The sequence below is a fragment of the Panthera uncia genome, assembly GCF_023721935.1.
Source record: "Panthera uncia isolate 11264 chromosome C1 unlocalized genomic scaffold, Puncia_PCG_1.0 HiC_scaffold_3, whole genome shotgun sequence".
NCBI classification, from domain to species: domain Eukaryota; kingdom Metazoa; phylum Chordata; class Mammalia; order Carnivora; family Felidae; genus Panthera; species Panthera uncia.
The window spans coordinates 102,010,603-102,036,001 of NW_026057584.1; the positions used below are offsets into that span (position 1 = coordinate 102,010,603).

General features: G+C 52.6%; 1 long non-coding RNA gene across 1 annotated transcript; it reads right to left on the reverse strand.

Moving 5' to 3' along the window:
* Positions 1-2,802: 2,802 nt before the first annotated feature.
* LOC125911940 (uncharacterized) lies at positions 2,803-19,974 on the reverse strand. The gene is made up of 3 exons (XR_007454519.1): positions 19,622-19,974; positions 10,481-10,699; positions 2,803-3,861 (listed from the first exon to the last, which is right to left on the reverse strand). It is a non-coding gene; the product is annotated as an uncharacterized LOC125911940 (long non-coding RNA).
* Between the last annotated feature and the right edge of the window lie 5,425 nt (positions 19,975-25,399).

Below are 25,399 nucleotides of genomic sequence, written 5' to 3' on the forward strand. Positions count from 1 at the left end.
GTGGGAACATTGAGATGATGCGCGTGTGTGGCACCAGACCGAGGAACGATGGTGCTATCGGTGGAGTGTCCTCCCCACAGACCTGGGAGGCAGAAGGGATCCCTACCCACCTTTTGTACTGAGAAGTCTGAAGTGGACAGGAGAGGGAGTACGTTGCCCAAGGCCAGACAGGCAAGAAGCAGCCAGAATGTGAGTGGAGAGAAATGGAGGAAAAAGCCTAGGCCCTGATCCCCTAACCCATGCCCTGGTCCCTCCGTGTGGGGTTGCTGTCGGTTTCTTTCTGCTGTCACTAACACGCCTCTGCCCATGTAAGGCTAGACCCACTCTCACCGCCATTCACTGGCCCAAGGACCTCCCTGGCTGGGACAGGGGAGTCCGTGAGCTGGCCCTTTAAGCCTCCCAGTATGGGGAGCCTGCCCTATGGTGCAATCCTCTGGAGCAGGCAGCATTACTGTGCAGTAAGGAATGTCTTCTGGGGAGATTTAGTGCCTGGTGATAGACATGTGGGCTTGATTTACCCGCACTGCTCCATTAAGCCCAAGGCAGGCAATGCATGTGGGCAGAGCAGGTGAAAAACTAGAGAAAACCAGAGTGCACACAGGAAGCTGGGTGAGGGGGCAGGAAACTTATGTCCGAAGAGGACTGATCTGTGCCAGGCTCATGATCTCAGTGGATACCCAAAGCAACCCTAGCAGGTTGCATACCCATTGTACAGAAGAAGAAACTGAGGCTCAGGGAGGTTAGGTAAGTTAACCAAGGGACTAGTCAAAAGATCCAAGGAAACCTTTGCTTACTGTAGGGAAAGGCCTCCTGGGACCATAGCAACTGCCTTGAGCCTCCAGGACCAAGCCTCGGGGGCTCCATGCCCTGCCTTTGGCCCTGCCAGCCAGCCTGTCATCAAAACCCAGACCCTCTTCAGGGCTACCAGCTCTGCAAGCCCCCTGTCTCTGGTTAGGGAGAGACCCCCTTTATCAGCCTCACCGGCGCCTTCCACCTGCCAAACCAGCCCTCGGAGCCCCGCAGCGTCTCCCGCAGGAACGTCTTTCCTCCCTGGCACCTGCCCAAGGCACCCAGCATGGAAAGGTGACTGCAGGACCCTAGGTTCCCGATCCTCAACACGTGAAGGAGGTTTTTGGACGTGGGGACCCAGTGGCCTGGAGGGGAGCAGGGTTGCTGCCACCAAGGGTCTGTATCTTATGCCTGGGGAGCCTCGGGCCCACCACCTCCTCGTATGCCCTAAGGTAAGATGAGTGGCCGACCTGGTCCTTTAAGCCTTAGGAGGCTAAGGGCCATGCTCCCCACCACACTGTGCCCACAGGGCAGGAACGAGAGAGCTGGTGGCGGCCAGCCATGCATGACCCGTCACCGGGAGTTCATGGAGTGCAGACTGTCCTGAGCTAACCACAGCGCACTGCCACCTGGGTTCCCTCCCGGTGGCCTCGTGAAGTCTCAAGGTCCACTCCCAGTGGTGTTATTGTCCTCAGATGCTCTGCCTGGGTGAATGCGACCTGCTCTCACAATTCTAGGTGGGAATCAGTGCGGTACCACAGGGAAGACTCAGACCCGCCTGCTCCGGCCCTGGCCACGGGGGGCATTACGGCAAGGTTACCGCAGTGGTTACTGGGTGGGGAGTCAGGGGCCTTGGGCTCTAGGCCTGTCTCTGTGTGTCTCTTAAATCATTCTCTTCACTTTTCTGTTGCTGGTACCATCTCTGTTGCAAGGGACAGAAATCCCCAATCAAACTGGCTTCAGTAATAACCCATTTGAAGACAGAAACTTGTTGGTTCATGTAAATGAAAACTCCCGTAGCCATGTAAGCTTCAGGTACGGGTTGATCCAGTGATTCGCAGTGGCTTCAAGCTCTGAGGCCTCTCTTTGTCATTCCCTTCACCCTTTCCTCCTAAGGTGTACCAGCTTGCTCCCTAGGCTTGGGCTGGCAGAATATCTGAAATGGCTTGGGCAACCCATGCCATATCGCCTCACAGCCCCGATCCACAGGAAGCGAGGGTCTGCCTCCCCTCATTCCCAGTAAAATCCCAACATTCATACAGACCAGCCTAGCTAGTTAGATCGCTTAACTCATGGAGACCAGAGCAAGAGCTAGAGCTTACCTTGTGCTAACCACAGAGAAGGTGTTTCCTGAGCAAAATGCTGAAAGCAGATCTTTATCCAAAAGCAAACATTCAGCGTGTCTTGTTCTGTGCAAGCACTGTAAAAAAAAAAAAAAAAAAAAAAAAAAATGCGGGGCTCCTGGGTGGCTCAGTCGGTTGGGCAACCGACTTCGGCTCAGGTCACGATCTCGCAGTTTGTGAGTTCGAGCCCCGCGTCGGGCTCTGTGCTGACAGCTCAGAGCCTGGAGCCTACTTCAGATTCTGTGTCTCCCCCCTCTCTCTAACCCTCCCCTGCTCATGCTCTGTGTCTCTCTGTCTCTCAATAATAAATAAACAGGGGCGTCTGGGTGGCTCAGTTGGTTGGGCGGCTGACTTCGGCTCACGTCGTGATCTCACAGTTCCGTGGGTTCGAGCCCTGCGTCGGGCTCTGTGCTGACAGCTCAGAGCCTGGAGCCTGTTTCAGATTCTGTGTCTCCCTCTCTCTGACCTTCCCCCGTTCATGCTCTGTCTCTCTCTGTCTCAAAAATAAATAAACGTTAAAAAAAAAATTAAAAAAATAAAATAAACATAAAAAAAAATTTTTTTAAACGCTCAGAGGTGTAAGACCTGGTCCCCAGACTCAGGGACCTTACAGTTCAATCAATGGCCTGCCACAAGCATTTATTGAGTGCCTACTGTGTACAATGCAAATTAAATACAACAAAGATCTTCCAGAGCTTTCCAGTCACAGAATCCCCTTGTGCCTTCTGACAGTCCTGTGAGGTAGAGCAATGTCATTAGAAAAAGACGAAGGAGGGGAGGACAAGGACGTCTCACTGAATGAATGGGTGGCAGTGGCCATTGCAGGAAAGTTCTCGGTGTTTGGGGGTGGGGCAGTGGCTGCAGGCTGGAGAGGTTCCGGAGGGGATCACCTGGACGTGCTCTGAAGGCAAGCCGGGCTGCACAGGTACAGGGCCCAATGCAAAGTGAAAATGGGGGTCCCCTGCTTAAAAAGGCAGGAAATCGTGTCACTAAAAACCCCAAAATGCAAACTTTTTCCCTCCTGTGGTTTCTGTCTGTTTCATCTTGCCATAGTGATTGCTTGCTATTTAATGTCACTCTAAGTAAATAAAATAAAACGTTTAAATTATTTGCATACATTATGCTGTTTATCTTTATGCTGTGCAATGCCAGTTTTCATGTAAATATAAGAACATTAACTCATATAAAGAATCGCTGAATTACACAGATTGTATTTCATAGCCAGTATATGCATGTGTATTTCGTTCTTGCCAGGACAGCGGAAACTGTTTTTACTTCGCTTCTTGTTATGCACATATCCCATCAACATGCTCTACCTTCAGCTTCCTGCTGAGAAAAGCGAGCCCTGAAGGAAAAGAAACCGTGGGCTGCCTCATCTTTCCCTTTTCTTTGGGCCTCATTGCCAGCGTCAGTGGTCAGCTGGTACAGGACAGTAACATGTAAGACGGCATGTGGCAGGGAGGGCCCCTCAGTTGTTCCTGGTTCCTACAGGAACCAGGGCCTTCTTTCTGCATTGGAAGCGAGTTCTGGTTCAAACGGAAAGCGTGACCTTTCAGGGCTGTCCACGCCTGTAATACACTTATCTTGTGCTCGTGCTGAGAGACACTGAGCTCCCACGAATTGTGGGCCCACGGAATCCCGTGCTCATAGGGCATCGCAAACACATGCAGCCGGATTGTGCTTGTCTCCTCCGCTCACAACCATGCTCCATCATCCCATTGGACCTCACCTGCAATGTACAAGAGCAAAGATAAAATTATTAAGAATTTCAAGATGGCGGCACCAGAGCATCAAACCAAGAACGGGGCCCTTCTGGAAGGGGACATTCGTGTGACCACACCGCTGATACGCCTTGAGGCAGGACCTGCACGAAAGACAGGCAGTGTTTATGCAGGTGGGTAGATGGACAGAGGGCATCTTGGTAGCGGCAGGCAAGGAGTGGGGGAGAGGGGGAGCTTCACCAAGGATGCAAACTGGGAATTCTCCTGGCAGAGTTCGGGGAAAGCAGAGAAGGACTGATTGGGGATGGGGCTTCATGTTGGCTAGTGAGCAGTGAGAAACCAGCAGGACTGGTCAGGAGGGAGGCTGACATCTTGAAACCCTCAGTATCACCAGCACTGGGACTCTTGAACAGGAATGGCATTATTCACAAACCATTCCTCTGTCTCAGGTCTGGATCGGCTCCCCCAGTGTCTTCCTGCCCTTTTATCTCCTTGGGCTTTTCACGCTTGGATGTGATGATCTGTTAAACGGGGGCCAATCCCACTTGATCCCAAGTTCTTTAGGGGAGAGTTAAGTGTTATACTGTATTCTAGAACCTACTTTTAGTGTCTGACATTAGAACTTAAGTAAAAAAAAAAAATTGTGGAAGGAAGAAAGAAGATGTCACTTGCTGGGAATTATGTCTTTTAAAGTATTGAATCCAAGTAACTAATTCCTGAAGATATTAAAATTTCATCTTTACAATGGTCGAATCCTTCAGTTTTCCATTAATTTTGATTGGTTTTCCCTTTAGCAGACAAAAGGGAGTGGCAACTTGGCAGAAGAGTGACCGCCAACTAATTATGGAGTGGGTGGGTCTTTTTGCTTTATGGTTGACGTCATCTTGAAAAGCTTTAGGAGATTCACAAACTCGTGGCCCTTATATGGTGGTGATCACATATGAAGAGACCCGGAGAGGGCAAGGGCAGACAACCTTTATCAGATTACATCTTGGCTTAGGTCTATACACCGCCAAGCAGTTGGCTAAAGATGTGAAGTTTCCCTGATTTGGTTTTTGAAATTACAGTACAGAATAAACATTTAAATTCCTGGGTTTTCCCCTAGTTTCCCTCCAGATGTTTGGTGGGGTGTAGATACCGCACCAAATAAATGTGTTCAGAAGTCCAGCACAGCAAATTATAGGCAAGTGGGGGGGGGGGGTTGTGTGCCATTTTGCAAGGCCTCGCTGGGACAAAGATGCAGCCACCACGAGGTTCCTCGCACCTTCAGCAGGAGAGATGGGGGTGGGGAGCTCGGCAGGAAGGCTCCGGAACAGCGAGGTGCTTTAGGCAGCGTGGTGTAGCGAGGAATGTACCAGTGAGGCCGACACCCGCCCGAGCTGTCAGAATTCACACTGCCGGAAACGCAGGCTGGAGCTCAGAGGGGGGCGAGGAGGGTGTGCGTACGTGGGAATGTGTAGAAAGACACTGTGTGTCCTTGTTGGCGGCAGCGGCCGTGCTGGGCTGGAGCGGGCGGGAGGCAGGGCTGGGCTCTGGAATCCACTTGTCAGTCTCTGCTCCAGATGTCCGCTCTGGGGGATCAGGGCTGCTGCGCTGGGGAGACTGACAAGTGGTGGTTACATCACTGTCCAAAGGCTTCATGGAAATTGACTCATGAGCTCTCCAAATGCCTTTGATGCTTTCCGGCCCTGGGGCCAAACGAATTTGCACGGTGCTGTTACCCGCCTAGCAGTCACAGGAGGAAAGAAACAGTTGCTTTTGGTGGTTTTAGCTCTGAGATTAAACCGTCTTCGGGATGGACAGCAGAAAAAACAGGCTGGAGATTAGATGAAACAAGCCAGGTATGCTGGGGGTGGGAGAAATCTTCCCTCCCTGTCCCCTCCTCGAAGAACACAGACCAGGTGGGGCCCAAGGCGTCCCCTCTTCGAAGATCCCTCGCTGTGAGGGAGGCAGAAGCTACTAAAAATGACATACGGCCATTCAAGGATACCCTCAAAGGCAAGTGGGATCTGGGGGATGTGCCCGCCCAGGAGATACTCTTATGCAAGTCCGCTGTCAGGAGCCGTTTCTAGGATCGTTTGCCGGCTTTGATATCCCAGAGGTCGTTATTCGGGTTATTCACCTGTGAGACCAGGAGCTTGAGAGCTGGTGGCTCATTTATGACTGCCAAGCCCCAAGATGAGACGCCCCCAGATCAGGGTCACTTCCTTGTTCACCAGGGGGCCTGAGGCTGAGCATAAATGTTTCAAACGGCTGCGGGGTACTCTCTGCCTGCAAACCTGGGCTGCCCAGCTCAAAGGAGGTGCAGACCCGCAGGCCTGGGCTTTGCTGCGTTCAGTCTGCCTGCTGGGAAGCGGGATCTGCTGCCTTGCAGGTGGGGAAACGGAGGCCCAGAGACAGTCGGGCCCTACTTTAAGGACCACCACAGAACGGAGTCAAAAGCGGGGACTTCGATCCTGGAACTCAAACCAATGTCCCACCACTCACGAGCCGCACGACGGTTAACTAGTCCTTCTGAGTCCGTTTCCCCATTTCTAAATGGGGGTGACTATGGTCAACATCACCTTTTCAGGGCATTGCTGGGAGCTTACATGAGGATTCCTATGCAATGGATGATTTTCTGAGAAATTTTGTTGCTGTCTTAGCGTAGTCACCGTTAGGGAATTCATTGCTTTCTGGGGCAACCAGGCCCCGGACCTTCAGGTTCTGGCTTCTGTTGCCCTATGAGTTCAAGGGCTTTGGGAGTTTGGGACCCAACAAGGCAAATTAAATTATAGAGTCCTACAGAGAGAAGGAGTAGAAGTTTCGGTACGCCAAGTGAGTGAGAGGGATTGGTCCAGGTCCAGATGGCCGTTGAGGAAGGAGGAGAGGGACAAAGACAGAGCAGGCGAGAGGACCCGAGGCTCGAAAATGTGGAAACATGCAAGTGTTTCTGCCTGTTGAGAAAATGGCGGCCCTCACACCTGGGACTTCCAGGCACAAACATGGAAGCCCAACGGCCTTCATGAGGTCCCCCCGATCGGCTAGCTCAGAGGATGGCCACCAGAAGGAGCTGCTCTCCACTGGAGGGGCGATGCTGACTTGGACGGGAAGCCAGACCGGCAGACTTACCCCAAAGGTGCCTGCCACAGCCACCCAGCATGAAGCAAAGAGGCACCGCCAACTGTGGCTTCTTGGAGGGCCTCCAAATCCCCCCAATAGGCCAATAGGGCATAGGGAGGGACTAATGACTGACTATCAAAACTCTCAGTTTTGAGTGGGGAGTCTTGAAACAGATTTAACTGTGCTTAGAGAAACGAACGTGGCCTTTCTTGTGCCCAGCTGTCATGAAGGTTCACATCTGCCACCTACAAACAGAGTAAGCAGGGGCGGCTGGGTGGCTCAGTCGGCTAAGCATCTGACTCTTGATTTCGGCCCAGGTCATGATCCCAGGGTGGTGGGATCGAGCCCTGCGTCAGGCTCTGCGCTGAGCGTAAACGAGCCTGCTTGAGATTCTCTCTCTCTCTCTCTCTCTCTCTCTCTCTCTTTCTGCCCCTCCCCTGCATGTTTGCACATGCAAGTTCTCTCTCTCTCTCTCTCAAATAAAAAACAAAACAAAAAGCAAAAAAATAAGCACAGAGTCTACGCTAGGCTAGCCTACAGTAAATGCCCTGCAAATGATAGGTAAGAGAAGGCCCTGTTGAAAACGGACTGACCTATGACCCCGGTCATGCGCCATGCTTAGGCTGTTTGGGGGTAGATGAGGGTAGCCCTTGTGAAGTTGGGGTCAGTGCTGGCTAGCTCCCTCCCCACAGCCTCATGACCAGGCTGCCATGGAAGCAAGTCCCAGTCCCAATCCTGCCACACAGGCATTTAGAAAACCAGCTTTCATTCCCAAGGAGCCCCGGTGGTCCGTGCAGGCTCTTGAGTACCATCGAGAATCTCAGCTCTCTGCCTTTTGAGGGGCTCCCCCCACCACCTGCACGAGTTCACCTGCAATAATCACCAATTCCTGGGCAGGATCCCATTGTCCTCAGAATCCTTTGTCCTCGGGCCCCTGAAAATCCTCCCAACAGGTAGCAAACTGCCCCGAGCCAAGCCCCCAGACCTCCCCGGATCCTCATCCTGTTCATACCGCCTGGGTGGGACGAGTCTCTAAATGACGCAGCCCATCTGCCAGTCTTGAACACCTTGACTTTAAACCAATGAAAGCTTATTTCTTACATCATCATGCTGGTGAATGGGTGACCATTTCCACCAAAAACCATGCAACACATTATTTCTGACGTTCTCTACGCCTGTTGGCAAAGGGTGGGGCATGGATCAAGATGACGAAGCACTCAGGGTTTCTGGGGTGGTGGAGTTTCCATGTCAGGCTCCCAGCGCCCTCCTGGCCTGGGTGTTGTGATGAACGGCTTAGAGGACCCGTATTCAGTGCAGGTCCTGTCCTTGTTCAGTGAAGGGACCTTAGAGCCCCCTTAACTGCAGGGGCATCCCCCAAATGTCACAGTGGAGCAGGCCCTCGGGATGCTTAGGGCAGCATCAGGACCAGAACTTGGGATCCGCTCCGGTCCTTTGATTAACATGTAAAATAAACGGCTACTTCCTCTCTTTCTGCCCTCTTAAGTCTTGTTCCCAATTAGCTTATGAGCTTCTTGGGAACAGGGCCAAGAGTTCTAGCCACACGATGCTAGATTCATCGTATTCGCTCTTTCTTTAAATATTTATTAAGTGGTTTTCGGAGAATAGAAAAGTTGACTGAAAAGGCATTTTGGGAAACGAGGGTCTCAGTGGCCAGGCTGAAGAATCTGGATTACAGTCAGGCAAGCCAGGAAGCCATTGACCACCTTTGAGGAGGGATGTGGTTTGACCAAAGCAACGCCCCACAACCACCAAGGGCACCTGGGTACACGCACCACGCCATCTTTCTCCTTGGCCATCCTTTAGATCAGCAGTGTCTCAAGAAGAGGGACCACAGAGTGTCTATCATGTACCAGGCGCTGTTAGGAGGCACGAGCCCTGAGCCGCCTGCATGAAGCCCTGACGCTCCCCATCTTCCAGAAGAGGAGGCCGAGGCTAAGAGTGGTTGAGTGGCTCGCTCAGAGGCACACAACAGGAAGGGGGGGGGGCGGATTTCTGCCTCCCCACATTCTCCCCTTACTTGCCCCCAAGCCAAGGCATTGGATTCTGAGTTGCTCTGGAGGTATTTGGAATAAGAGACAGATGCAAAGCAGGCTAGTTCCAGCACTTTCTTGGGAACGGTGGCACAGAAAACAAAATGCTCTCTGGCAACAAAACCCACTACCTGTGTATTGGCCTGTCTGTGCTAAGCAGAATTCCACAGGGATTATTGTCCATGAGAGATGGGAGGCGCCATCTGGAGAGCCGAGTAGTCAGGACAAGACCTTCACTGATTACAAGTCACATTAGACAATTACCTTCTCAGCTCCTGGGAGGAAGGCTTGCTGGGTTTGGTCTTTTTCTTTGTGTTGCAAAAAGATAATGCCTGATGAGGACATTCCAGCCTCCTGCCCAATAAACCTGGGCACTGGATCGAGCTTACAATATTTACCACATTAAAAATTACTCTTCAGGGGCGCCTGGGTGGCTCAGTCGGTTGAGCGTCCGACTTCAACTCAGGTCATGATCTCACAGCTCGTGAGTTCAAGCCCCATGTCAGGCTCTGTGCTGACAACTCAGACCCTGGAGCCTGCTTCAGATTCTGTGCCTCCCTCTCTCTCTGCCCCAACCCATTCGCATTCTGTCTCTGTCTCTCTCAAAAAATAAATAAAACATTAAAAAAAATTTTTTTTTAATTACTCTTCAGTTGAGATTAAGAAAGAAAAGCAGTCTCCTCCCCACACTCTTCTTCAACCCGGAGACCCTGACGTTTTCCTCTGTGGAGACAGATTATTCATCCCAATGTGGACGAGCTCTGGGGCGAGGAATTAGGATTTTAAATTTTGCTAATACCCACCATGTCATGAGGGGTATCTTATGGCTCAAGAGACCTACTTGTACTCCTTTTATCTTAGGCCCCGGGTAGCTCACACAGTACAAAGGGGCCAACACAGACCCTAGGACAGACAGACCTGGATTCTGGCCCAAACCCTGCCACTTCCTAGCTGTGTGGCCTTGGGCGGGTTACTCAACCCCTCTGAGAGTTGATTTTCTCCTACAGAGGACGATTAACTGAATTCTTGAGGGAGTAGATGAGGTAACAAATACAGAGGCACCCGACCCACTGGCTACTCTGGGAATGCTAACTGGTAGCTGGTAGCTGATCCTGCTTGGCTCTCCAGGAGTCCCCTGTCCCCAGCCATGGAGACCAGATTCATAGTCCCCAGCTGTCGCAAGGAAGAGTGGAGTTGGGGGAAAACATGGGCTTTGGGGACACTCAGGCCTAACTCATGCCCTGCTAATCCCTAGCTTTGTGTCTTGGGCAGTGAGCTCTCAGGGCCTCTGTGTTCTCATCTGTGAAATGGGTTTATCTTACTACATGTTCGGCACGGTGTGGTAAGGAAGCTCACGCCCGAGGGGAGGTTTATATTAATACTTCATTTGTTTATATTAATTTATGTTTATGAATATTTATATTTATATTAATTTATATTAATCTTTTATATTAATAAAGGTTTATATTCATACTTCATTTGTTGATACCCGACTGGTCCCCAGCCTGGAGGCACCCGGGTAGGGGTTCTTCCGGAGAATCCATCAGGGAACCATCCATTGTCAGCAGACTAAATAGATCTGTCTCACCCATACACGTCTGAATACTTTTCAAATGTCCACAGATGCCGATGTCATGAATGGAATATAGATTCTAAGGCGATGCTGAAGTTGTTTGCTCTCAGACGGCGGAAGCTGAGAAAGCACAAAAGAGGAACATTTTGTTTAGCACGAAATAGGGTCTCTCTCCTTGCAGCCAAAAAGGTTAGAAATTCTGGTCCACAACCAGAGTCCTGTGTGATGCTGGATCTAGAGCCTGGTGGTGGCTTCCTACAGAGGAGGCAGTCCTTAGGCCAGCCCTCCGCCCCCCCCCCCCTCAGCTCCCTCCTTCCCTCCCCGGGATCCCGGGGAGAGAGGTGCCATCACCCCCTGAACCGAGAACTTTGGGGACTCCTCTATGGGACCTCTACCCTGTGCCCTTCGCAGGTCCTCTCTGATTTCATCTGCATCACGACCTTAAGAGCAAAATGTTACTACACGGGCCCATTTTACAGGTGGGGACGCTGAGGCACAGAACGGATAACGAACTCATCCCAGGCAGCGCAGGTAGGATTTGAACCTGGGCAGTCTAGCTGCCCGAGGCTGGCTCCTGTCCAAGGCTTGAAAGAAGGATTTAGGGACGCAGCTGCACCAGCAAGAGCCGTGATATAAAAGCAAATCCCTGAGAGGCTGTGAGTCGGGCAGAGGCCAGTGTGGCCTGGCAGGTCCTTTCTAGCACAGTCACCACTGCAAACTCCACAGGTACATCCAGGAAGCTTGAAGCGCGTCGGGGTGGAAAAACTCTGTGGCTGACCGTGGGTCTTTTTCCTTTTCTTTATCCTCAGGTCAGGAAAACAGGAGAGTGGTATGAATTGCTCCTGCTATAAACGTTGGCATAAAGACTCACAGACCCACACCCCTTGACCACCCCCACTGAAGCCGCTGGGTGACTGCGGAGGCCGACACCCCATAGCACAAGCGCCCTTGTGAACACAGACCAGGGCGGCACAAAATTTCCCATGAAGGATGCACGCGGAAGGGACCCTTTGTTTGTTTGTTTTTTTTTAATGTTTATTTTATTTTTGAGAGACACAGAGACAGAGCATGAGTGGGAAGGGACAGAGAGAGCGAAGGAGACACAGAATCCGAAGCAGGCTCCAGGCTCCGAGCTGTCAGCACAGAGCCCGATGCAAGGCTCGAACTCATGCACCGTGAGATTGTGACCTGAACCGAAGTCGGACGCCCAACCGACTGAGCCACCCAGGCACCCCGGGGACCCTCTGTTTAAGGGCGATCTCGCTGAGTGTGGGATCAGGCCGTGAGGCCCAGATGGTGTCCAGAAGTTTCAGGCAGTGACTGTGGAGGGAGATGGCAGACCAGGTCATCATAGGACTCAGAGGAGGCTTTCTGGAAAAGGCCAGACAGGAGGCCTTGAGCTTTTGCGAGCATCTAGGGAGAGGGCCTTGGGAAGGAAGGAAAGGGGGGGATGTTGGGAGCCCCCATGTGGTGGTGGGAAGGCGAGGCCATGTCTGCTGAGGCACCAGTCCTGGTTCGCATCAGTGCACGGGCATTCCCTGAGGCCATGTCATGGTCACCTGTGGCTTCTGTGTGCCAGGTCTGGGGAGCCACTAAGTGAGACATAGTACCTGTAAGTAGGGAGCTCACAGCCCAGATGCAGAGACAGGCCATCTGATGCTGCTTGAGTGCATCAGAACTCCCTGGACGGCTTGAGATTTCTGGGCCCCACCCCCAGAGTTTCTGCTTTAATACGTCTGGGGTGGGACCCGAGAATCTGCATTTCTAACAAGTACCCGGCTGCTGCCTCATGACCACACGTGGAGAACCGTGGGGTTCTAAGACGCAGAGGACAAGCCACTCGGCCGTGAAGCAACCAGACCAGAGAAGGTATCGTGGATGAGGAGAGCACTGGGACGAGCAGAGGACAGGGAGGAACCCCCAGCAGAAAGAAGTACAGATGCAGAAGGGAGGAGAGGAACAAGGGGCAGAACCCCGCCGGACCAGAGCCAGCAGGAGGTACACGTGCAAGCTGGTCGCCAGCCGGCCGTCAGCCTGGACTCAGCCACGGAGGGGGACTTTTTCCTGGAAGCAGCGAGGACTTGTGAGCTGAGAGGGGTCAGCTTGAGGTACCACACTGCTGGAGGCCATCTAAGCTCCCATGGTACTTTCCAGCCTGCAAAACAACTTCCCCCCATAAATGTCCTCACTTTCCCCACCAGCAGCTCTGTGAGTTCCGATGCAGCATTTTTCACCACGCGCCGAAAAGGAAACTGAGGCTGCCCCCAGGCGTGAAGTGACTTGCTCCAACTGATGGCACGGGCAGGTAGTGCCAGCACTAGGATCCCAGCCCTCCTACCGGACTTAATTCCCTGCTCTACTGCCCTCCTCAAAGTCCAGAGTCAAGCAAACGCCTTCCCTTGTTCCTGTTAAATAAATGCCTTCGTCACGTTCTTACCGTTAATAATGGCAGGAAGTCAATCTGGCCACGTAACGTGAGAAAGGTAATAGTCCCACGTCAGGAAATCCTGTTGCTTAGAGTGCCTTGGGAATGTTAACTTTCCCACTCTGACCCCCGTCGGCATCCTGACCTTCTGCACAGTTGGCTTCCCCAGGCGAAACCGGGCCAGAAATGCTGGGCCCTCGGCCAGGGTCTGATCTGACCTTCGTCCTCCAGTAGCAAAGAGTCTTTTCCACGTAGTACCTACTGGGGGGGGGGTACGGGACAAAAGGGGGGCCACCAGGAGGCTCCTCTGACTCCTGGGCCCTATGTGGTGGATGATGGGCTGGGGAAAAGAGGAAAGCACCTCGATGCTCAGACACACCCACCCTGGGACAGGTGACCTGTCCCCTCTGGGCTCCTGTTCCCCTGCCTGTAAGTCAAGGAAAGCAAAGCGAGGGTTAAATACACGAGTTGGCACATCGTTGGTGCCAGTGGGTTTGCAAGGGAAGCTCTGCTCTCTTCTGAGAGGGTGGGGCTGGAAGAACAGGAAAGGACCTCACGAGCAGATCAGACCCTAAAGATGTAAACCCCTTGCAACTGCTCCCACGCAGGTGGCTGATGCCATTGACTTATCGCTTCACTCCCTGGCTTATTCTTCCATCCGGTGATCTTATTTTGTAACATACACACCACTCATTTATTTTCACACGTCATTACCTCCCTTCTTCCATCACCTCACCCTGCATGTTAGGTTGTAACATTATTTATCCAATTATCCACTCCTTCAACAAATAGAAATAGCGCGCTCTGGAAGTGCCGGGCATGGTGAGGTCCTGGGGACACAGGCAGTCTTGCCCTTGAGAAATTCTCCCATCTGTCTGGGAGGCTGACTCTGCTACACAAATCATACAAGAAATGTGCTAATTACAATAATAGTAAGCACTTCGAGGGAGAAGGGCTAGGAGCTAAGAGAGCCCCTAACAGGGTGACCGGCCTGATCCAGCCTGGGTCCACGAACACCTTCTTGAGGAAGGTGACCTTTGAGCTGGGAGCTGGCAGGGGCTCATCTCTCCTGTTTGTCATTGTCCCCACCTGCCCCCTCACCTGACACCGGTAACTATGCTGTCCTGCTGGCCCCTCTGGGCGCTGACTTTGCAGCTCCTGCTTTATCACCCTGCTGTAGCTGTCCTTTCTTTCGTGGTGCCAAACTGACCCTGAAATCTGGGTGGCGTCCGTGGTGTCTGTCCTTGGAGGCAAATGTCTCCCTCCCAGACCATAATCTCTACCTCGGAAAAGTTCAGCGGCTGGTTCTGACGCCCCACCAGGCCTGGGAATCTCTACTGCAGAGGCCTCAACTGCCTCTTGTCATGGTTCCCCAACAAGCACCCCCTGCCCCCTCGCTCACCATCCTGTGGTCGGTATTAGATGAGAAGCACGGTTCCCACCTTCCCAGACTTGCCATCACGCAGGACAGCAGCATCACGGAACCCTAACATAAGAAGATTGCATGGGGTGCTTGGGAGGCCCACAGAAGGATGCCCAAGTTATCCAGGTGGTCAGAGAAGACTCCCTGGAGGAGGTGACATCTGGTCTGTCTGAAAGAATAAGCAAACAGGGGCAATATTCCAGACATGGAGAGCAGAGAGTATGGAAATGGGGGCAGAGTAGGTGGGGGAAGACAAAGGCCTTTCTAAGACTGACAGAGATCACTGCAACTGGAGAGTAGAGTGTAAGGGGTGCTTAACCCAGCTGGAGGCATTCAGGAAGGCTTCTCGGAAGCGGCGACACAGGAAGTGAGATGTTCTGAAGGACCAGTAGAGGCCAGCAGGGGAGAGGGAGAAGGATGCCATGGACACTGAGGTAGGGAACCGTACTAGTCAATAATGCTGTGTAACACCTCACTCCAAAACTTAACAGCTTAAAGCAACAATATCCATGTATTAGCTCTCACGGTTTCTGTGGATCAGGAATTCGGTGGCAACTTGCTGATGGTTCCAGTGTGGCGTCTGTCATCAACGTGTTGGCGGGGCTTACCTGGGGCTGTTGGATCTGGGTCCAAGGCGGCCCCTCACAGGCCTGGCGCACCGGTGCCGGCTGTTGGAGGGAGGCCTCGGTCCCCACCTTGCCCACCCCTCCACAGGGCTGCTAGGGTCCTCGCTGAATGGCAGCTGGCTTCCGCCAGAATGAGTGACCCAAGAGACCAGGTGAAAGCCCAAATGTCTTTCATGACCTGGCTTCATGCTTCTGACTTATTCCACCTATCACATAAGTTGGCACTGTTGCAGCACGGGAGGGGCAGGGCCAAGGCCAGGGCCAGGCAAGTGAGGCACTCCGTTCATGAGCAAAGCGTGAGGGATGCCGGAACACTCGGCACTGCAGGTAAGTGTGATATCGTGTGAAAAGGAAACTAATATAAGACACCCATGGTGAACAAAAGATCAGCATGTAAAACAAAGACAGGACCCAGTGGGGCTGGGATCAGGATGAGGCAAGTGAAGTGAGTGGGCCAGGTACAGGGGTGGGCCCTTGGCAAGGGTAGGACTCCCCGGAGGCCAAGTTCATTGAGGCCATTCTGGAGACTGGCTACCATAGGGCCGGCCCCACGAGGCCCAGACCGTTCCCCAAGCTTCTCGTTCAGGAACCCGGGAGTCTGAGAAGCAGGTGTGTAGCCCAGATCCAAGGACAGGGATGGGAGAGTGGGAGAACCTGTTTCTCCATCGAGAGTCACTGAACCAGAGAGAAAAATATCCACATGCAACTCAGATATAAAGAGCAGCCTCATTTCCAGGGAATCGGGGTTGGGGGTTGTATCTATTTCCCAGGGCTACCGTAACAAATTACTACAAACTGGGGGGTTTGGAACAACCGGGGGCTTCTTCTGGGGCCGAGGATGCCTCTCTCCTGGAGTCTGCTGGTTACTGACACTCGCTGACTGTCCTTGGCTTGTGGACACATCACTCCAACCTCTGTCTTCATCATTGCTGGTATTCTCCACCTGTGTCTGCGCCCCAAACTCCCCCTTCATAGGACACCAGTGATTGGATTAGGGCCCACACTAATCCAGTGTAACCTCATCTCAATTTGACTACATCTACAAAGATCTTGTTTCCAAATAAATCACACTCATCTATTGAGCGGCGGGGGTGAGGGGGGGTGGGGGCGGGGGGAGGAGGAGGGGTTAGGACTTGACCAGATCTTCCAAGGGCACAATTCTACCAACAGCAGCACTGTAGGGTTATTCTAATGGTGGTTAGCTACATCATTAGAATTGGAAGGAAGACAAATATTTAAAAATTCACATTTTGTGCATCTGCTTTTTAAAGTACTAGCAGAAAGCATAAAGTGCTTTTGAATAAAAGTTAAAAAATACAATAAAACATCTACTTTCATGTTGTGTGTTCTAATCTGGTGGGGGAGGGGTAGTCACAGAGCACATGAATGAGATGAAGGGGGATGTGGGACACATGGAGACTGAGACAGGCAGACCATCTCAGAGGCACAGTAAGCAGGAAAGGAAGACAGTGACAAAAGCTCTGAGAGACAGGGTCACTCCCAGGGCCTGCCGGGAGCCTGCCACTGGAGACTTCCAAAGCCTTGTTGCATTTTCGCAACAAAGGGCATAAATGGGGAACTCCCGTTTTGTTGCTTTACCCTTGGGGTAACTAACATAGTAAGATCAGTATTTGGCCTAAAGTCTGAGAGTCCCCGCTTCTGCTCAGACACCGTAGCTCAGAATGTCTCAAGCATACTTTGGTTCTTGCCGAGAAGGTGTCAACATTGGGCAAGTTGGAAGGGACTGAAAGGAGTTTCAAGTTCAGGAATAGCAAACAGGTCTCCTCTCTCGTGCCACGCCTCCGCTTGTTTTCTGGAGCACCGTGTGACGGAGCGTCCAGGCTCAGAGAACCACAATTGATTAGTTATGTCTGCCTCCGGTGCAGGAAGGACAAGTAGCAACTTGACATGTTTGCTGCTCCAGACCTAGCAGAAAACACCGCGCTTTGAGAGTGGGAAAACTGAGACCAAGTACGAGAAGATAATATGCCTGAGGTCTCATTGCTCATTCACAGGAGAGCCCAGTTGTGCCCCGGTCCCCATGTCCACTACACATTGGACTCCTTTTCCTCCATGTCAGTGAGCAGCAACATCCATCGCATTGCCTGGGAGTCATCCTCAGTACCCTCCTCTCTCTTCCCCTGCATGCTCAGTTGCCACGTCCTAACTGTTCACCTGCACCTCAACTTGCCCTCAAGCCTTCCATTTCTCTCCATTTCTCCATCATACCCCTAGTCCAAAGGTGTTGTTCCTTGAAGAATTTTGGCAAATTCTGGAGACCTTTTTTGTTGCCGTGACTTGTGGTGGGTGCTACAGGCATCTTGTGGGTAGAGGCCAGGGATGTGCTAACCATCCTACAATGTCCAGGACAGTCCCCACAATAGTGGGCTCCACACCCAAGCTGGAACGCCAATAGTGCCGAGGTCAAGATCCTTCCCTAGTCTGAGCCGCCATCATCTCTTGCCTAGACCAGCTCAAGAGCCGCTCAGCCAGCCTACCTGACTCCCCCTTATCCCTATAGTCCATTCTCTACCAGGATACCCAAGTCGTCTCAAAATTTAAATCCTAATATCGTACTTCTGTACAGATTCAACCTCTTCACCGTACCCAGCAGACCCCGTGTGATCCGGCCCTACCTTTCTCCCCAACCACACCTCTTTCTACCCTCCGGCTCCACCTCTGTGCTATAATCTCACTGGCCTTCCTTCAGATCTGGGGGAGCCATGCTTCCTCCTCCCCCAGGGCATTTGCAGAAATGTTTCCCTGTGTTGGAAACACCAACCCTCAATCCCAACTTGCCTAGTTAACTCCCCTTCATCCTGTTGAAGTTCTATGAGGAAGGCTTTCTTCACCTCCTGACGTCTTCATAGTAGTTATTGTTGACTGTAACTATGTATTTGTCCGTGAGATTGTGTTGTGACTGTCTTCCTCCTCCCAGTGCACTGGGAGTCCCCAGGAGACAAGGAGCAGTATCTGTTTTGATCACTCCCATGTTTTCAGTGTCCATATTGTGTCTATAACCTGGTCGGTTCTCAAGAAATATTTGTTGAGTGAACGAATGAGTGAACAAACGAACGAACAACCTCAGGTCTCTGGACACCTTGGCTCTTCGTTAGCCCTATTGCAACCACGGTCTCTCTCTGTTCCTCTTTTCTATTTCTCTGCCCTTCATACTTTTCCTTCTACCCCCTCTCTCTCTCCATTAACTGTCATCTTACTCAGCCAACGGCTATATGTAAGGATTTATTGTGCTGATTAAATGTCATTCTTTGTGAAACAAATTCAGTTGATTTTCTTATTTGCATATCCTTCAACGGATGTTGCCAGGAATGGAAAATAGTCGAATATAATGAGCTGGATGGACGCCTGGCACTGCCTGAAGGCAGGCAGTGCACCAGGTGTCCTTGGGCTGGGAGTCAAAGTCAGTGACCAATAGTTCCCCAGCCCCAGCCGCAAGGGGGACATGGTTGCTGGCTTCGGGACAATGAAAGCTGGTCCTCCTTGAGCTCTGCCCGGGGCTGGCATCTTCTCAACCTGCAAGATTTGGTCAAGCGTCATCTCCTCGGAGAGGCCCTCCCAAGACCACCTATCTAAAGTAGCTCAATGAACAAAAGCCCAACTTGGGAGGCAGAGTGTATACTTGGGAAGAGGCAGAGCTTTGAAACATTGTGGAATCATCTCCCTGACGCTTCCCTGCTGTACGAAATTTAAATCTCTCTATGGATTAAGCCAGTCTCAGGTATCTTCTTCCTTGCAGCTGAAAACACTCCGATTGATGCATTTTTACCACGTGTATTCATCACCTTAGGCGGCCATAACAAAACACCACAGATTGGGTGGCTTACACAACAGAAAGGTATCATCCCACACCTCTGGAGGCTGGAAGTCTGAGATCAAGGTGTCAGGTGAGTTGATTCCTTTTGAGAGCCTCGTGAGGGAAGGATTTGTCCCAAGCCTCTCTCCTTGGCTTACAGATGTCGGCATTTCCCCTGAGCGAGCGATCACACCATCTTCTCTCTGCACGTGTCTGTGTCCAAATTTCCTCTTCTTGGAAGATACCAGTCATGTTGGGTTAGGGCCACCCTAATGACTTGTTTTAATTTAATTACCTTTTTAAAAAGATCCTCTCCCTAAAGACAGCTGTATTTTGAGGTAGTGGACTTTAGGACGTCACCATAGGAATGGGGGGTGGGCGGGGGGTGGGGAGCGTGTCTCCTAACACCACAGATCTAGAGCCATTTTCCATCACACGAGGCTGACTCCCGAGGCCGGAGACAGAGACCAGGTGTGGAAACTGCTGCTTCCCTTACAGTAGGGATTGCTGACGGGAGCCCCGTTGGGTCCAGCCACTGGTCCAGAGTGAGAGAAGGCAGGAGTGAAAGCTTCTCTCCAGGACTGAGGTCTCAACAGTCTGGAGAGAAATCACAGCCAATCTAGATTAAAAAAACCAAAACCAAAACCCAAACCATGGCTATAACAGCAGTCACCACGACCCATCACCTCCACGTAGCAGGCACCGCACTGCCGTCTTGTAAACGGGGTCTCCATCAACGCTACCAGGGACTCACAGTTGGGCCACAAGAGGGCTGAGCTCAGAGGTGTTAAGCGCATGCCCAGGGTCTCGCGGCTGGTGCGACAGGCATGGAGACGCTTCTTTCCTCTCCTTTCCAGAAGGAACCCGCCCTTCACTGGTGGGAGCACAGGAGCCTCCAGCCTACCGGCAACGCCTTCTGGATTCCCCTCCACTTCCAGGTCAAGTCCGTGCACTTCCGGGACACCCGAACCAGGGACCGCAAGGGGCCGGGGAGGGGCTAGGGCCTGGCTATTCCAGCCTGGCACAGGATACCTCTGGGGGCCGTCTTCACTCCGCATCTCCCTGTAGAGTCCCGACTGCGTGTGGGTCTGAGTCTGTGGCGCCCCATCTTGCTCCCCCCCCTTTTGTCTTTCACAGGCCTGACCCCTCATAAGCCGCTTGCATTGCTAACCCTGTCTCAGTGTCTGTTGCCCAGAGGACCCAAACTGGCTCTGCTGAGGAGGGCCCACCGGGAGTAGAACTATGATCCCCTCTGGAGGGTCTCAGAATAAGAAACAGAGCTGGGCTTTATGAGCCCTGAATGCAAAGCTGGTGGTCATTTTCCCCTAGGCTGATGGGTGTGTAGCCAAGGAGCCCAGGGCCCCAGGGAGTGGTGAAGGCATTGCCCAAGGTCACCAGCTGCTTGGTGACAGAGCCGAGGCCAAATTCCAAGGTCCCTGAGCCCCATCTGAGCCTCTTGCATGGGTGTGGACTTCCTGCTCAGCCAAAGTGACTCAGATCTGCAGCCCTGAGGTATGTCCGAGGAGGGAGGAGGCTGGGGGTGGCTAGAGGAGCCAAAAGTCCATCACTGAGCTGCAGGACAGCAAGGACTCTCTGAGGTGCTCCCCAAGGACCTCCTGATGATGCAGAACCGTGTCTCCCAGCAGCAGAACACAGAGGCAGCAAGAGGAGGGGGAATGAGGCCCCTTAAGTCCCTCCCCTAGCTTTGCGTTACCTTTGCCAAGGGAGGCACCATTCCACACCTCAAGTGGGCAGAAAGCCCCCTTTTTCCAGGGGAATTAGGAGTAGTGGGGAAGGTGGTGTGCCAAGAGACCCTGCCTGGAGCCTGGGACTCCTGCGGTAGCCCATTACGATCCTGTGGAACCAGGGCCTGAATGCCGGCCTCGTCACGCACTGATTTATGGCTGGGATGACCGGAGACCTCTCCGAAGGGGCTCCTGAAGGCAGTTTGCAGCCCCCACCATCTCCAGGGCTGATATATTTTATGGTCAACAAGAGAGAAAGATGGTTTAGCAGCTTGACAAGTCTCTGCGGTTCAACAGGCACAAAGCACAGCTGTTTATTTTCTAAGGGGCTTCCCGGTGGAGGGCCTCCCTCTCTCCCTCCCTTCCTGAGGCTGCTTTAGTCTGGGTAACAGGGGAATGACAGGACACAACAGGGTCTCTCCAAGGCTGGCAGAGAGCAGGCAAGGGCAAGGGGAGCCTTCCCATCTGGCTCCTACGTGGGGCCGTTCTCTTGCCAAGGGTTCAGCGTTAGATTGGGGGTCCTCAAAGCAGAGGCCCAGCCTGTCCTGTGGGTAAAGGGACACAGTCTGCCCATTCTCATCGGGGAGCCTCTGAAGGCTGCTGCCCTAGGACCCTAGAGTCCGGCTGCCCGCCTACCCTTTTGGGCAGGTTGTCTGAGTTGAGCATTTACACTCAAGGCCAGTCCTTCAATGACCTCCCCAGCAAAAACTACACTCCAGATGTCTTCGCAGACCATAAAAGCAACCCGCTGGCACTGCGTTTGAGCTATTAAAATGTGCTGTGTGTGTGTGTGTGTGTGTGTGTGTGTGTGTTTCCCATCGTTGTAGGCAGACAACACAGACTAACAAAAGGCAAAGACTTTAGAACCAGTCAGATCCGGTTCTGCCACTTCACGTTACTACTCCTTGAGCCTTGGACTCCTCATCTGTAAAAGACAAGAATGATGCCTCCTCAAGTTGTCACGATTAGATGCGATAAGGCAGCGAAGCGGAGTCTCGTGTCTGGTCTTTGGCAGGCAGTATTTCTGAAACGTGATTTGACAGCTGTGGTTCCTCACCTGGCAACACTGAAGAATTTGTTTAAGCAGAACCTTGCACACATACCCTTGCATATATCCAGACGCACCAGCTTACGTATTTGGGCACCTGCCTGCATGCACACTGGAAATCAGTAGGGTCTTTGTACCTGTGTACTTGCTGCCCATTGAGATACATGCATTTTGTGTCCTGGGACACCCGTGCACGTACACACACACACACACACGCTCCTGCATGTGGGCTGCATGCACATACACAGTCCTGCAGAAACACGCGCTCGCGGTGCACATACAGGTATGGAAGAACAGGCTGACAAATCCGAGAGCCAGACCGGTGAGCACGGTCAACTCAGAGATCAGGTCCCAAGATGAGGAGGGAGGAACAGACTGTCTTAGCTGCTGAAGGACATCTTGAAATAAAAATAGCCCAGCTCAGGCCTGCCAGAAGGGGTGCTGGGCAGCACAGTGGCCCTGATGCCCCGACACCCCCTCCCATCTCTTCTGCCTCAAGGTCCCCAGAGAACTGTCCTGTGCAGTCCAGATACCACATGAAGGAGCCACAGTGAAAGGGCAGGACATGTCATGCTTACCTCAGGGTAAGGGCACGATGGCTGGAGAGCTGGAGGTGGAGAGAGGCGCACCCCTGTTCCTGTAACCCATTGAGTCCCTGAGAGCCATCTCAGGACCACAGACAGGGTGTGGGTATAGCCATCTGCTCAGGCCTGGTGACCCACAGTCCTCACACTGTGCCTGGCCAGCTGCTGTGGTCCTACCAGCATAGGGAGGAGGCAGCAAGCCAGGGTGCTTATAAGACACATGGCTAGGAGAAGGAGAAGCCAGGATCACACCTGCTTCTGTGTTAAGAAGAGTGTTCAAACCTTGGCACGCAGGAGCCTAGCTCCTGTGGCCCCCAGCTAGGACAACCAGGGTAGAAGAAAAAGGAAATTAGTACCAATACTATTAGACTAATAAAACCACAGGTCATAAAATATGTTGCAATCGTTGAATCGTACATTTCAAACAGGTGAATTTTATCGGATGTGAATCACCCTTCAATAAAGATGTTTATATATCTCTCCTCCCTTAACTCCTACACTGTGTTCTTGTGCGGGGCGTTCTGCAAGTTTTTTTTAAGTGGAGTATCTCATTAAACCTTCCCCCAAACCCATTCCATATGCGAAGGAAGATGTAGGCACTGGGTCAAGGTGGTCGAGTTGGCTCCAGAGGCCACTGAGGAAGCCTGGCAGTCTGGGTCATTCCTTCTTGCATTTATTTACATTCATCCACTGAACTGGATGTCCAATCGGAACTGGGCCAGCGGTTCCTGAACTCTGTTATCCAACAGAAACGTCATCAGGAATGCTCCTTAAATCGCTAGTTTGTCAACCCACTCCTGCGGTTCTGCCTCAGCGGGCCAGGGGACCTGAGATCTGCTTGGACCTCCCTCCAGTACCCCCTTCCTCCCCACCCCCCACCCCTTGGGGACCCCTGGGGCCAGGTCCCGAGCTGCGGGAGGGAGGGAGCCGGCCCCTGGACACCGGGTCAGGACGAAGCTGAGTCACAATGCGTTTGTGCTCAGGTATTAATAGAAACATAAAACCCGGATCAGCCATTTCTTCCCCCACTGGACAAGCCCGGACAACGCGGGCTTCAGCGACTGTGACCTCTGCCGCATATTAAACAGAGGCGGGCGGGTCACATGGACACCTCATTAATTCACCCTCACCATGGGGGGAGGACGGGGGGGGGGGGGGACACAAAGGGCAGATACTCTGCTCCCAGCATTATCAAGGTTAACTAGAGGTACTGCCAGAGGACGCTGGGGAGGGGCAAGGGTCGGGGGGGGGGGGGGGGGGGGGGGGGGGGGGGGCCTCGGTGAAAGGAGAAATTAGCGCATCCTTTGTTTGCCCGTCAATTGGTGGGGGAGCCCCCGGGTCTGGGGAACTTTGTTTGCCCAAAGCCCTTAAACAATCCTCCTGCACTCCTGTTTACATTCTTCATTTGGTCTGCAAACCTGCCCCTCAGAGACAGCTTTGGGGTGGACGCGGGCCCCGCTGCTATTGCCACACTTCCTGCCGGAGAGACCCAGCCCCGCAGGGCTGCTCTTGGCCGCCACAAGCTGGGGCAGGGGCTCCAAATGTACACAGTGTCCGACTGGAGGCACACACACACACACACACACACACACACATACAGAAATAACACCCCACCTGACCTCATCTTGCTGGGCAAATGAGAGTTAAACTTCCTAGTTCAAGTGCATTTCATCCTTTAGCTAAGTACCTGACTTTTCAAAGGTCAGAGATGCTGCAGGGCTGTCTCTGCTCTCCAGAGGCCACTCCTCCTCCCTCTCCCTCTTTGCCAGGCTGCGGTGGTGGGGGGGGGGGGGTTGGTGGCTGTACCTTCAAGGACTGCTAGTTCGAGGGGTGCAGGGGCTGGGCCATCTTGCCTGCAACAAGCCCTCTGGTCTTGTGGCTGGCAGTCCCATCTCCGTTCACTGCACCTAAGCCATGCTAGGCGGGGCCGCTCTGGGCTCTGCCGTTAGCTGCCACTTCCAGGCTGCTGCCTGGAGGTCTATCTGCCACCCCCCCCCACTGGCCCCCCGCATGGCTGGCTGTGGGGCTGACCCCTTGGCAAGTTCACCAGCCACCCTCAGCTCCCTTCTGGTTCCCTTCCACACAGCTGTGAGTCTAGGAGCCTGGGGTGCTAGTTCAGGCCCGTCTAGTGCTTCCTGAGCCTGTGTCACTGCCATTTCTACTCCGGGGGGGGCAGCCAATGCTGAGGAGGCTGGTGCACAGGTGGCAGGGAAGGGGGCAGCATCAGTCAGCACCTCCTCTGACCCAAGGAGTTTCTTTCTTCTCCCACTCTTGGGGTCCAGCCTGGGCTGCCAATGGCACCAGGTCCTGTGGAACCTGACAGCACTCTCAGCCAGCCAGACCCCCACCCCCCCACCTCCATGACCCTCTTGTCTGGCTCAAGCTCACCTTCTTGTCACATTCTGTGTCCTCTCTACCCTACACCAGCTTAGAGTAAACCTCACAGCTGGGACCTCCAGGCTTTCTACTTGATACATAAAGAACAACGTGCGGAACTTAGAAAACCTTTTCTTCTGCCGTGAAGCCTGGCTTTCAAAACTCCTGTGCTGTAGGCTCAGGGATCCTAGTCCAGCCTCGTGCTCACTTTCTCTTTGTGCCTTGTTTCAACTCTAATCCTCCCCGAGGCACTGGGTGCCTCTGGCAGGCTACCGGGAAGGTCACGTATGAGGAAAAGAAGAAAAAACATGTACTGTCCCACTTTTCTAAATGTATTCTTTCGTTATACAGCCACCCCCCACCCCTTATTTGAGGGAGCTGTGTTCCAAGCCTTCAGGTGTCTGCCTGAAACCCCAGAGTACTGAACAGAGTACTGTAAATACTATGGTTTTTTCCCCTATGAATACACGCCTAGGATACAGTTTCATTTATACATTAGGCAAAGTCAAAAGTTGACAACCATAATTAATAATAAAAGAACAACGATAACAATATACTGCAATAAAAGTTACGTGACTGTGATCTCTCTCAAAACATCTTACTGTGTGGTACCGACCCTCCTTCGTGTGATGCTGTGAGATTGCCTACATGATGAGGTAAGTTGGTGAATAACGCAGGAAGAGTAGCGTTAGGCTACTATTGACCGTCAGATGTACTGTCAGAACGAGGATCATCAGGCCCTACGACGGTTGACCGTGGAAGACTGAAACCGTGGCTAA